The sequence below is a fragment of the Lytechinus variegatus genome, chromosome 1 (genome assembly GCF_018143015.1).
Source record: "Lytechinus variegatus isolate NC3 chromosome 1, Lvar_3.0, whole genome shotgun sequence".
Classification (NCBI taxonomy): Eukaryota; Metazoa; Echinodermata; class Echinoidea; order Temnopleuroida; family Toxopneustidae; genus Lytechinus; species Lytechinus variegatus.
This window is the reverse complement of record NC_054740.1, coordinates 5,944,520-5,959,258: the sequence shown is the minus strand read 5'-3', so window position 1 is coordinate 5,959,258 and position 14,739 is coordinate 5,944,520. Positions and strand designations below refer to the sequence as shown.

Here is a 14,739-nt window from a genome sequence, read left to right as displayed (position 1 = left end):
GCATACATGTAGATTCTTACAAGGTCGCAGTGAGAAAGCAATTCATGAGAACTATCTTGAACCAGCGAGCAATTTGGGTGCGAGCGCCGTGGCCTTGGCTGCTAATCAGAATCAGAATTGCAACTTTGGGTCTTTTCACACGTGAATCTTGAATCATCAATGTATTGATGATTGCAATTCGTCTTTAGAATCATTGGACCTATCACATGCTCAGTCCAAAACTGATTTCAATTCGAATTCCCGAGCGAAGGAGGAATGTGTCCTTGAGACTTGCCAATCAAAGCACTGCATCAATATGATGAGTGCATGACAATTGTATTATCGCTCGTTAAACGGAAGTGCTTGAAAGGACACAAACATGTAAGCTACGCCCCCAAAAGATGTTTTGGAGGTCAAGCCTTTCACACGTAAAATTTGTACCGTAATTTGAGTGAAACTTAACTGGAATTCACTTCCGGAATAAAATCTAAATTTGTGATTGTGATAAGCGTTTGTGATCCTAGTTTGGTTTCACACATGCTAAAAATTCATTAGTAGCCTTATTTTTCACTGGAATCATTTAAATTACAAAAAAAAATTAGTGTGAAACGGCAGTTTGAGAACTTAAACAGGGTCTACTACGGTATGGTATGAATGCTGAAAGTAGTTATTGGTACTTGAGGCTTAAAAAAGTTCTCTTATATTTTTATGAGTATTCTGGTGACAGAGTCGGTCTGAATACACTTTAGTCTTCATTGAATAGTTTCAATAAATGACCCTTCACTAGCCTAATCAATCACCACTATCATCACTGCAGGAGAGTGTGAGCAGTTAGAGCTGCTTGCAATCATCAATGATTATTGTTGATCTTTCTGGTTAGCTTGCACTCTATGCTAAATGTTTAGGTCATCTCAACCCATTAGGAAATAAACATTACAATGACTATACTTGACAGTGCAATGTTAAAGGGTACACATTATATGGATGCTATGAAGAAAGAAATTTAATACCCCTTTCATAAACCCCATTAAAATGAATTAGGCGGCTAATAGCAGCATAATTTGGTCGTAAAATTGGAGGAGGACAAGAGTTATCCGCATTACTCTGATGCTGTTATCCGCATAATAGCAGCATCGGGACAAGATTTTGAGTTTATGAACGCATTTCCAAATTATGCGGATAATTGCCATGGTGCGGTCACAAGGTCACCCTTTTCCAACACAACCGCATCGGAGGGGGCGTGTCCAGTTGTCATGGCGATTATCCCCCTTTTTCAGGACGGGCGCTCGTAAAAATAATGCGGCTTATTTTCGGAGTTTATGAACGCAATTTTTTTTAATTATCCGCATTACTCTTAGGCGGCTAATTGGAGGATAGGTTTATGAAAAGGGTATGAGTCACTTTGTGTCTGCGTGGCATATGCGAAATTGGAATAATGGTTCTGTTGTGCGATTTCAAATCCAGTCTTAATGCATGTATTTTTGCCACTCTAAACTTGTTGTAGTGACTGATCAGCACCACATAATTGTAAATCACATAATGCTTAAGTTTCTCTCACATTATATGAGTTAAAAGAGAATGATTCCCTGGAATTTTTTCGCCTAAAAGAGATTAAAGAGAAGCAATTATAACAACTTCCATCAAAATCAGTTACGAAATGAGAAAGTTGTGAAAGTTTGAAAAGTCTCAGTTCCCTTTAATTTCAGACGATTCTGATTGGAATGTTCATTTCAAAGCAACAGTTTCAGTAGTCCAACTCTCCATACTGTACATAAAGCAATGTTGCATATTTTCTCTTTAATAGGTGAAGATTGTCTCTGTATATGATATATAAGACAATGCATTCAACACAAAAAAATGTTGAGTTCACAAAAAGAAGAGCAGCATCTTTAGAGATAATGGAAAAAATATGAAAATGTGTCCAATGCCTGTTCAAACCAGGATTACACAGCATCAATGATATCAAAGAATGATTTTTATCTCCATTGCATTTGAACAATCTTTACCAAATGTCATTTAACGTAATCAAGAACAAAGAACAAATTTATCACCTTCAAAAGGGACATTTTTTCACCATTTCACATGACGATTTGAAAAAAAAAATTATATCTCACACAAAATAGCTCCAAGGGTTGAACTAAACATCTAAAAAAATCCTGTTTCTAGCATTGAACAAAACTATTGATTTAAAGGCAATCGTAGAAGATTCAACTCCTAAGTTTCTTAGAAACAACACATTACTGTAGTTTCATCATGGCATGTTGGTGATTCTTTACTTCAACAATTCACTAGAAATATAATACCTCAGCTTCCAGTCAAATGTTATTTGGGAGAAAACATTTTTTTTTTTTGGAAACCAACTAGTCAAAAAAGACTTGCAATTTAACTATCAAATTTGATCGGATCTGGCTTTAACTTCTTTTTTATGGTAAATTTACAAGTATCAAGTTTTCTTTCTGGAACCATGTAACAAAGACTTTAGTTAATATTAAAACAAGTGGTTACCTCCCTAGTCCCTTCTCTGTGGTTGTGGGCACAGATTCAATGTGGTTAATGGCAATCAGAGCTGAGAAACAAGTTAGGAAGAAAAGCCCAGACAAATTCTTGAACAACATGAAGGCTGTATTGTTTGCCTTGGGTATTATAACTCTATTCTTTTCAGGTAATTGCTAAGTGAAAATTGCACACAAAAGACTTTCACTTTTAAGAAAAACCAAATACGACTCTATAGGATGGTGATGACAACGATGATAATGAAGATGATGATGATGGTGGCAGTGGTGGTAATGATGATAATCATGAAAATTATGGTAATGATGATGCTGATGATTGTGATGATGATGATGGTGATGACGATAATGATGGTGGTACTGGTGATGATGATGATGATGGTGGTGGTGGTGATGGTGGTGGCGACGGAGGAGGAGAAATATGAGGAGGATCAAAAAATGATGGTGATGATGGTGGTGGTGGTAGTGGTGGTGGTGATGGTGGAGGTGTTGGTGGTGGTGATGATGGTTGTAGTTGAGGAGGTGGTAATTATGATAATGCTGATGATGATGGAGATCATGAAGAATACAGTGAAGATGGTGGGGTTAATGATGATGGTGATGTAACTTCATAATTATACTAATCAATACTGTCCATATGCTTACACTTACAGAACAACATTACATGGAAGTATTAAACAATGTGCCAGAAAGTAACAAAGAAAATTAAAAAAAAAATTGGGGGGGGGGTCGGCTTCCAATTCATAATGGAAAAAAATTGTTACAATATTAAAACAAAATAGAAATACTAAAAACACAGCATTAGTTGCTGTCATTGAAGTTTGTTTTTGTTATGAAGTTTCATGGAATGGGGCCGAAGTCTCTTAAAGTTTCTCATAAAATGACTGACCTTGTGTTGTATCTTCTTGAAACACACTATGGTTTACGCAATAGTTAAAGGCATTTCATCAGATCACATTCAAATGTTCCTCTATAAGGTATCAGCTTCATCTGCTCATATAATTAATGTCAACCCCAAGTCCAATTTAATCCATCAATAGCTTCATATAAGGAGAGAGTAATCGGTTCTCCCCTCAAGAAGCCACCTATACTAAGTAATCAATCCAAACACACTCAGCTCAAGATCATATTCAAACAACATGATATGAGATTGCCATGGATGTGACATTTGGTGCAGACTCCTGGCTTCATTACAACAGAGATATTAAGTTAGGAAGAGAGATTACATTCCAGGTTTTAAGGGGAGAGTTAATGTGTGGAAGTATGTTATCTAATGAGAATAGATAACATGATGAAGTGAATTAAATCCTGTTATATGAAGGTAACTTTCGAGTCTAAAGATGAGGTTTAACAGTGATAGCAAAAGGAGGATTGGCAAGGACTTTCATTTCTATTCCTAAATATGTGAACATAATAGAACCATTAATGCCTGAAGCATTATCATTCATTTCAATGTTGGACTGAACAAGCACTTGATTAAATGCCTAGCTGAAGGGCATAAGTGCCATACATATAGCCACGGATCAAACCCCTAACTCTCCTGCATCTAGTATTAAAAGGCACCTTAGACCACTCGACCACGACACCTCCACCAAGGCTGATTTCTAGTACATCTGCATCAGGGTACCCTTAATACTACTTTTGGGTGGACAACCACGTATCAAACCATTATGTACTTAGTGCGGTCTAACAACATCCACTGCCAACGGCCACGAACTCGCTCTACATGAGCAGGGACTTGTCCAAAGTTTTCAGCCTGTGTGTGTCATCATCTCTGGCTATGCTCAAAAGCAGCTTCAGAGTCTCATTGAAAGTTTTGAAAGTAAAGTTTGGAGTTAAGTGTCAACATTGCAAGAAAGCTAAAATAACAAAAATATTCAACATCACACAATATACCATTGTAAGCTTCCTGTTGTCGCTTATTGAGCATTCATTTTTTTGATCTTCCAGGACTTGAAGCTTTTTGGTAGAACAAAGGGCTTTTAAAATCATTTCCATATTACCTTATATTGATAAAAAGATAATATAAGAGAGCATCTAGCAAAAAAATCATTACATTTGAGATTTTTCAGTAAACTATTTAAAAAAATCACAATTATAATAAAGTTTGTTTCAAAGTTATGAGCACTCATGCTGGCACTACAGCAGTGCATGCATAGGGCTTTGTACACCTATGAAACCAATGTCACATGCGATATCTCTGCAATTCATATAATTTTGTATTACATGTATTGTTAAGTTTAATTATCGTTTTATTGTATATAAATATTTGATCATGTAATATTTCATATAGTTATGTATTCTTTCAACTATGAATGAAATCAAACCAAACCAACAGACACCTCATATACAGTATAAGATCTTCACTTGGGTGGCCTGTACTATTTGCCTTATTCATTAAATATCCAAATAATGCTAATTCTCTTAGAAATTTTACTCTTTCTTCTTTGCAATATGGAGAAAAATATTGAGGGTACAGATAAATCATAATATAGTACCATGATATATAGTAGGATTGACAGCATATTCAGACAAAAAGAGTAAGACCAATCATAGTGAAACTTGATAACCAGAGCTGCCAACCTTTGGAATAGTAAATCAGAATTTAGTTCCTCTAAAATAAGTGTTTTCCATCAAATTAATATTCTCTTCATGAATCAACCTTCCTAATTTCAGATTTTTTCAAATAAAATTAATTTAGGTTTAACAAACATAATATACATTGCATTATTCGTATTAACCTCAAGTTCTGCCAATAGTGTGGAAAGGAAAATGTCAATTTGACACAATATTTGTAAGACAGATAGAATATAACATTGTGTATTTTTAGAAACAAGTTGTTGTTACTGTTGGATATAGAACTGCATAGAAAAACGTCTTCATGCATGATTCCTAGGAGGAATTAAAGAATAAGCACGGACTAAATCTTCCACTGATCTTTCTCTAAATGAATATTCCTCCACAGAAATCCTATTCAAACTACTTCCATTTTTACCACTTTCCCATGGGAACAAGATATGAATACTGAATTCAACAAACCACTTCTTGGGTGAGGGTCTCTTTCTCATTCTCTTTTGTGCTCCCTGTGTGTGTGTGTGTATATTTGTGTATATGAGCGACTCTCTCTCTATCTGCTGAATAGCGTTTCCGTAGTAAAAATGAAATAAAGAGCAAAAAACTTTTTAAATAATAGAATAATAATTTTTGCATAGTTCAAGCTTGTTGTTACATCATACAAAACAATAAAAGAATGCATTTCAGGAACGCCATTTTGAAACCTGTATATAGTTGCAAGAATGGTTTTATACAAGCAATTATCATTAGTTCTAATATGTTGAAAAGGTTTAAATCATCAAATGTTGATAGACATATGTTTTAAACGGTCATTCTGCAAGAATCATGACTGCAAAAGATATGTGACGGCAAAAGAGATTTTCAAAAACATTCATAATGATGTAAAAATAAACAGCAGTGATAGTCATTAAGGAAATTGAAATATATTCAAGAGGTCATATTGCAACATAATTTTTATCCTAAGTTCAAAAGGAACTTTATATCCAGCATTTGGTTAAATACTTAATAAAAAGCAAATGATCATAAATGCCTCTGTTGAAACAGATAGTTACAAAATGCAAAAATAATTCACAAATCATGCTCAAGTTTCCAGGCTTGGAATTTGCTTGAATGCATCTTAATTCAATTTTATCTCTGTAGATTCCATATTTATTGATCCAAGGACATCGCTGATCAAATTAATTGGATGTGATAATATATACGTGTCCAATCAACTTCAGTTAATTACTGGTATGCTGAGTCAAAAGTAGAATAATTTATCTAGTTGTATGTATAATATGTGTTTACACACTGACTCACATAGTTCAGTTTTGGTAGAGATGAACACAGCCTATACAATAGTTGTGTACGATCGGTCATATTTGTCTCAATTATCATGTCAATGAAGGGAGTGGTCTAGTTACAATATATTATCCATACGTTGTGGTAGTGATATGTTTTTTCATTAAGCAAAGCTACACAATTTGAATTCAATAATACAGTCACTGTCAAAGTCATGAAGCAAAATCATAAAGAACATGGTGTCTACAGTAAATAGCTTGAACTGGATTACCATTAATTCTCATTCAAATCTCAGAACACTATTTTCTTATTCATAGTAAGACACATTAAGGCATACTACAGACAGAAAACTAAGTCGTGTTTTTCGGTCCTGAGCAAAACATAAATTCTGAAATGCCATCATGTTTTTCAGGAGGATAGGTGTGAAGGGAAGAAACGCCAGATAAAAAAAGGCAGATGCTTGGTCTTGCAATGTTTTTACATCTATGAGAAAAATGGGACTAGTAGAGAGAGAGAGATCGATAGTGACAGAGACAGAAAAATAGACAAGCAAACAGACAGACAGAACAACATGAATGATGAAGACAGAGTGTGTATGTGTGTGTGTGAGAGAGAGAGGGAGAGAGAGAGGGGAAGACAGAAAAATACAAGCAGACAGAGTTATAGAGAGACAAAAAGAAAGGCAGGAAGAGAGAGTGAGAGAGAGAGAGACAAAGAGAGCAAGTGAGAAAAAGAGTAGAGGGGTGGATAAGCTAGTACAAACATCTAACTTCCTTTTAAAAAAACATTTCTTTTTATTTTCTTTGTCTGCAACATACATGTTTCTATTATTCAAAGAGTACAATTACGTTCAGAATGTAACACCTGCAGACTGACGAATCAATCCAATAATTTATGATAAAAGTTTGACTGATTGGCTTACCCTCACAAGGACACATACATGTACTTCATGATACAATGTTGAATACATATTTCAGATATACAAAGACTGAACCCAAATCACAGAAACAGTACACCCCACTGCACCATAATCATAAGCCTCTCCATGTGCTTGTAAAATATGTCTTGATTTTTTTTTTTTATTCAAAGTTATTTGCAGATGCTATCCTGACATCTAGGGGGAAGCTATTCCAGATTTTTGAGGTTACACAAATGCTAAACTATCTAGTGTCACTTTTCTTTTTAACAATAAGGTCTGTAAAAGCAAGGAATATGACCTAAATACTACAGTAAATTATTACATCACAACAAATGTGGACGCATCGTGTTCTAGTAGTTCTGACTCTCATCTTTCAAACAGAGGGTCGTGGATTCGAATCCTAGCCATGGCCTGTTTTCCTTCAGCAAGAAATTTATCCACACTGTGCTGCACTCAACCCAGGTGAGGTGAATGGGTATCCGGCATGATTAATTCCTTGAATGAACCAAGCGCCTTTAGCAGCTGGAGCTACAGTCGGGGTAATATATAGTGCGCCACTGAATAGGTAACTAGATAATTCGGCGCCTCATAAGTGCTATATATTATTATTATTAAATGATTTATATATATGGCCAGTAAGTACAGGAAATAATATATCAATAGGATAAGTTCCTGGGACACACTCAACTCAGTTTGAGAGATATTGTAGAGTTGATTGAAATTACACAACTCAAATAATGGATAGTGTGAATGAAACTTGTATGAATACTGTTATCAATAACTAAGAAGTATATGTAGGATCTCGTCAAAATTAAGAAAAGAGTTTTGAAAAATGAAAAAATCCATTGATTTTATTTGCAGCCCTTATAAGAAAGAGGTAAAATGTGCACCTTTTTATTATAAATAATCTCTAGGATTAAAGAAGGCATTTTTAAATTAAAGAAAAGTCCACCCTAAAAAAAAGGTTAATTTGAATAAAAAGAGAAAACTCCAAAGAGCATAACACAGAAAATTTCATCGAAATCTGATATAAAATAAGAAAGTTATGACATTTTAAAGTCTTGCTTAATTTGGTATGCAAATGGGAAGACTGATGACGTCATCCACTCACTATTTCTTTTGTATTTTATTATATGAAATATGGAATATTCTTGTTTTCTCCTCCTTGTCAAGTGAAACAACAATTAGTTCCTCCCTGAACATGTGGAATCAGCCTTGTTTAATTCTAAATGGTTCAGTCAAGTTGGTCCTTATTGCCAAATCTGTAAAAAATGAAACATTGTATAATTCAAACAATAAAAAACAAAAGAAACAGTGAGTGAGGGACATCATCAACTGTCTCATTTGCATGTCACTAAGTTGTGTATTTCACTGTTTTGTGAAAAATAAGCAAAAATTTAAAATGTCATAACTTTCTTATTTTACATCCGATTTTGATGGAATTTTCAGCATTATGCTAGTTTAACATTTCACGTTAAGTATTTCACTCACCTCACTTATTTGACAGTATGAACAAAAAGTAGTTGAAGAAGTGTTATTACTCCTGTAGTAGTTCTCTTGGCCAGCTTACTCTTAACCCTACAACATCAGCAGACCGCCAAAGACCCGTCTTAGTTTACATTTCAAGGGAAAGAGAGACCGACAAAGCAAGTAAACATCTACAGCAAACACTTTCCAAACGCTTAACACCGCTCCGTCACTAAGCAGGTATTCTGTTCCCTGATTAAACAGTGCTCCTTTCTTTCTCAACTTGTTCTCCTGACCTTACTTGATGTTCGCGGTAAAATAGGGTAAGGGGGTCGCGTGGTCACAGAAGACTGATGTGGTGGATAAATGCAGCCACTCGTGGGGTTTTATCAAAGCCTTTAAAAATCCAGAATGTCATTTATTTGCAAGATGAAAGTTAATAAAGGTAGAGCCTTGCTCACTTTCCTGTCCATCTGGCGTAAGCCGATGAAGAATCCTCCGTTCCATCAACACCACAACTTACGAGTAACTCAACTCTTCGCCCCTGTTGGGTATGGAGGGGGGTGGGGGAGTGAATTGATTGATGCAGCGTACGTCCTCTAACACACCGGAGCCCTAACAGCATGCTAGACTGGCCGCTGGCTCTTCAAATTATGATTGCTGGTAGCCAAGCGTCAGTGGGTCGGTTGGTTGGCCCAGGCTTAAAACAACAACAACCACGGCATCGTCGTCTGGCAGTGCGATAACAAGCAGGCGGGATGATAGAGTACGGGACAGGATGAGAGATGGTGAAAGAGAGAGAACTCCAAGATAGCAAGTGAAATTGGCTTGGGATTACAGCCTTTGTGTCCCACGCTGCTCCGGGACAGGCGGATAAATAACCCAGCAGCTAGCAGCCGTGATCGGCTCCACGTATGTGCTCTAAATGAGATTAGGCCAACGAGGGCTCTCTACCCTCACGTGGGGTAATAAAATTACCAAGAAGGCCCTTGGATATGATTGCAATGATAGTCAGAGCAATCACATTGGAATGCTATTCTCCCTGTGTAGTTGTACTGAATTCATAAGGGAAGTATTATAACTTCTAGGTGATAAGCAAATAAGCAGTTGCTGATTTCTAACTCTAAAAAAAATTCTCATGAAAACCTCAAATCCATCTTAAAACCACATTCAATGTTGACACTTTCATCAGCTTTTTTAAAATGTACTTTATGCGAGATATATGCAAGATAATACTGCAAAGTCAGAATACCTCCAGCCATCCATTGACAGTACATCAGAAAACCATACAAAACAAATTAACATCAATTACATCTCCTATTAAAAGTGATGTCATGTAAACACATACTACCCCTGAAGACATAGATTGCCAACATACGTATAATTCTCACTCTTTACCATTCTCTTTCTCTCTTCTTTCATTTCTTTTTCTCTCTCCCTGATCATCCCCTCATCTCTGAGCAAACGTTGGTCCATTGATTTTTCTGCCGAAGAGCGCCGCTTCCTAAAAACCCTTCCGATGCACATCGCTCCATGCAATCAATAACAATATTGCCGCTCATATCTACTTTCCCGGCAATTTGGAAGAAATGTCGGCATTCACGGTCAAACCCCAAAATATGAGGATAAATGCTCTGCAGGAGTTTATAGCCCATTCTAGACCATGAGAGCAGCAAAGGGAACGGCAAGTTTTGACAAAAGTACACATTAATTTATTTCATTTCTCTTTGGATTTCAGTGATAGATAGTACAGCAAAACATTTATTTAAGACTATTGATCAATGTGTCAATATTAAGGATTTGGAGGTTGGGGTTTGCGGTATAGGTTTATTGCATGTCTTTGTTTCAAAATCAACAGTATACAGACCTCTTGGATACTTCATAAAATGAATGAACTTTCAAACAAACTACAAAAGAGGATAATATTATTCTGTATCAGATAAACAGAATAGAATGCATTAAGTTGATTAAGCTTTGTTTTTTGCATGTAACATAATTGAGTTCATGAACACAGAAATAATTGTCAATTTCAAATTAATAATATTACTATATGACATGGACTAGGGTGACAAAAGGTGACAAAATATCAAAATTCTAAATGTTCAGGGAGTGAAATAAAAAACTTGACAGTCACAGTGCTCTAGTGAAAACTCATAGATACATCTATTTCTTCCCTTTGACATGTGATGAATTGTGTTGGAGGTATAGACAGCAGGAATGTGGAAGAAAATCTATAGAGATTAATGAAACTGAAAACTTATGTCCAAGAAGTACCTGAGATACAACCTACATGCAGTGACAATTGTCCCAAATATGTCTCTAAAGTGCAGACTGCTATATAGTGCGTCCCAGAAAAACCGAAACCGAGATTTATCGATGATTTATCATAACTTGATCACACATAAAATAGACAAATGACCTACCATTGTAAAGCTTAGAATCTCCTCTTTCATCTGAAATTACTTAGATTATTTCTCATTCACGCATGCGTGATCAATAACAATTTGAAGAGGGGATACCAAAATGTCATTTGGCAGGTTGTATCTGGGTTTCAAAAAGGAAACCACATTTTTAGAAAGTTCAATATCTGCTTTTTAATTTGATACCTCAATCACAGAAAATGGTCATGAAATAACAAAATTCTGGTTATTTGAAATAAGGCTTGAATTTCAATAATTTCACAAAATGAAGAGGTTTTACAGGCTAGCATTCAAACTCACTCGATACTCTGTTTTGTTGACGATCAGCCATGCATTGAGTCTTTTGTTAACCATGCGATAGCTTCTGCGGGAAACCGGTGAAAGCATGTTTATTTAATGAAATTATGGAAATACAAGCATTGTTTCGAGGGAACATAACTTTTTTACATCTTGACGATTTGTTGTGATTAAGGCATCAAATAAAAGAGCAGATATTGAACTTTTTAGACCTGTGATTTTCTTTTTGAAATTCAGATACCCTCCACCAAATGAGTTTTTGGTATCCTTTCTTCAAATTGTTTTTGCTCACTCATGCGTGAATGAGGAATCATCTAGGTAATATCAGATGAAAGAGGAGATTCTAAGCTTTACATTGGTAGGTCATTTGTCTATTGTATTTGTGATTAAGTTCTGATAAATCGTCACTTAAATCTCGGTTTTGTTTTTTCTGGGACACACTGTATAGATATATGTGACATGATTGGATGTGGGGCATGGGTTTGACATGCTGTAACAAACATGTCAAGTACTTTAACCATTTGAATTGGGCAGAGGTGACATGAAGAATGAGCAGAGATAGACAGTGAGAGTGAAAAAAAATACAGGAGAAAAGGGAGAGGGTTCAGAAAAGAGGAGAAAGGGGGAGGAGTAAGAGAGAGAGAGAGAGACAGACTGGGGGGGGGGTGATGGGAAGACAGGGGATAGGGAGGTGAAAGGACAGAGTGAAAGACAAAGAAGTGGGAGCAGGAGAGAAAGACAGAGTGAAAGATAGGCAGACTGTGATAATAATGATCAGAAAAAAGAATGGAGGGTGGTGAAAGGTTGCATTAAGAAAAGAGGAGAAAAGATAGAGAGTGCTAAATAGGGATGGGGGAAGGGAAGAGGAACAGAAAGAGAAAGGAGGATGGGAGAAAGAATGAAAAGCACAAGACCAACAACAATGATAAAAATGATGAATGAGACCAAAACCTTAACGATGGAAAACTAAAAAAACAAAAAACAAAGAAGAATGTAAGAGGGGAAAGGATTATCATAAACACAAACTAAAAAAGAGAATAAAAGAATAAATAATTATTGCTTCAACATACGCAGAGTGGTGCAGTTGGATGGCAGGCAAAAAGAGAGAATGAAGAGAATTAAGAGGGAAAGAGAAAAGGGTAATTAAATACAATACAGAAGAGAGAAAAGGAGAGTAAGAGGTACTGTACATCTAAGAGGGTACAACCAGAGCGGGATCCATCCAAGGATTAAACAAGTGGGGCTCTTTAAATGAAAACTGACAATAAAAAAGGGGGTTATCATTGCTCACAGAAGCATTTTTGCTTACAAAATTTTGATGCACCCAAACAAAAACTTACAATACAAAAAGGGGGTTGTTATTGCTCACAGAAGCATTTTTGCTTACAAAAAATTGACACCCCACAATGGTTCTAGCCTTCCCCCCCCCCCCCAATCCATGTATGGGAGGGAAACGTTTTAAGTTTAAAATCATTCAAATTGTCCACAATCTTTTTTTACACTTTTCAAAACCTAACATCATGTATAGTTTGTATACATGTACATAATACTCCCAGCAGGTACTATCTCGTGAAGATATGAACACATTGTAAAATTTACCAAATACTAAAAATGTTAAAAGTGTTATGTATTTCAAATTGTATTTTTATATTGAGCACAATAGAATCATGAGACATTATTAATGGGAAGAACATGATATGATCTTCACAATTTCTTTCTTTCAACATGAAATAATTTGTTTTTTATTCATACTTGCTTTAAAGATTTTCTTCTTCTCTTGCAGTACATTGACTGAAGTCAATTCAAAGGTAGCCATTTTTTCTTCAGCATAATATCAAAACGAAAGTGTACTAAAGGCAATGGCAAGGATCTTTGTACATGTAAATGATAATCTCAGCCTGTCTTAGAAAACTGCGATTGATCCAATCAACCAGAACTATGGACAGCCAGCAAAATCAACATCTAAAATGCAAATTTGTTCAAAATATTTTCTAGTTAAATGATGTATATTCAATTTTTATTCGTAGTATATATCATTCTCTCTAAAATATTCAGAGTCAGTCTCTTTGTTTACTAAAAAGGTCAAGATCATTTCATGTCAAAACATTATGGCATGGATGGATCTCCATACAGTTGAGATTGCTTGGATCAATCGTAACTCTTTGTAAGACGGGGCCCTCGCCTCATCTCCATATCTCTCTCTCTCTCTCTTTCTTTCATCTATATGTATTTCTTTCTCTCTCGTGTTCCGGCCAATACCCTCTTCCCCTCTCAAAAATATGTTTTTGTTTTTTCACTATGACGATAAAGCATTCTGATCCTCAATCTTGTCACATCTGTCTCATATTCTCTTCCTTCAAATATTCCAATTCATAACCTGAATCTAAAATTTGCATTTTTTACATCGGATCCAAATTCCAAATGGTTATACTTCATAATTCATAGACTGTGGAAAATCCCCAATAAGATTCACACATACGGTATGACAAGAGAAAGTCTCCATCAAACTTTGTATTTGCTCAAGATGAATGAAGAGTTAATGATGTTTTTTCTTTCTTTTTTTTCTATAGGAGTGTGGGGGTCTTACTCTCATTAGTCATCATATCCATAAATAAATTTCTATACAGAAAATCTGCTCCCACTGTCACTTCGATAAAAAAAATAAAAAAATTATCAAGAAAATCTTTGAAAAGATTTAGAAAAGGGTGAATTTTTAGTAAATCAATCTGGAGTACTTTTAGAGTGAAAACTTGCATCTGTACTTATCTTAGAGCTCAGTCTATACTCACTGGAGGGGTCTTTGGTGATTTATAGGTCACTCTAAAATCACTCTAAATTTGAAGTTTACTGAAATAAATTCATCTTCTATGAAGTGAATGTGTTTTTTTTTCCAATATTATTATTAGAAAAAACGTCTTCAATCATATCCCTGAAAGCTAACATCATTATGTGCCAAGCACATTACTTTGCTGCATTCAAAGCATACAGATATTCCCCCAAAAAAATTGTTCTAGCACCAATGTGACAACAGGTGTCTTGCAAAGAACAAAATACTCTGGCAAACAAAATTATGCCATTGACAATAAAATATATTGAAAAACTCTGGCATTTTTTTCCCAGAGTTTTAATTTTATGCGACAGGCCCAGGTGAGATCAAATGAAACAGACTACCCTATAGAACAGAATAAAACTGACAAAAATCTAGTTATATCACTGATTGTATTAAACACACATGCATTGACAATGAGAACATCACTATAACATACAACCTGTCGATTATAAATACAAACAA

General features: G+C 35.4%; 1 protein-coding gene across 2 annotated transcripts in view; it reads right to left on the bottom strand.

The window, feature by feature from the left end:
- LOC121414334 (cGMP-dependent 3',5'-cyclic phosphodiesterase-like) overlaps positions 1 to 11,094 on the bottom strand; it is a 113,200-nt gene extending 102,106 nt beyond the window's left edge. The window contains exon 1 of one of the 2 annotated variants that reach the window (XM_041607511.1): positions 8,755 to 11,094. The gene's annotated coding sequence lies outside the window, so the exon portion shown is untranslated. The remainder of the gene's footprint in view (positions 1 to 8,754) is intronic. The other variant, XM_041607585.1, reaches the window with a different exon arrangement.
- Between the last annotated feature and the right edge of the window lie 3,645 nt (positions 11,095 to 14,739).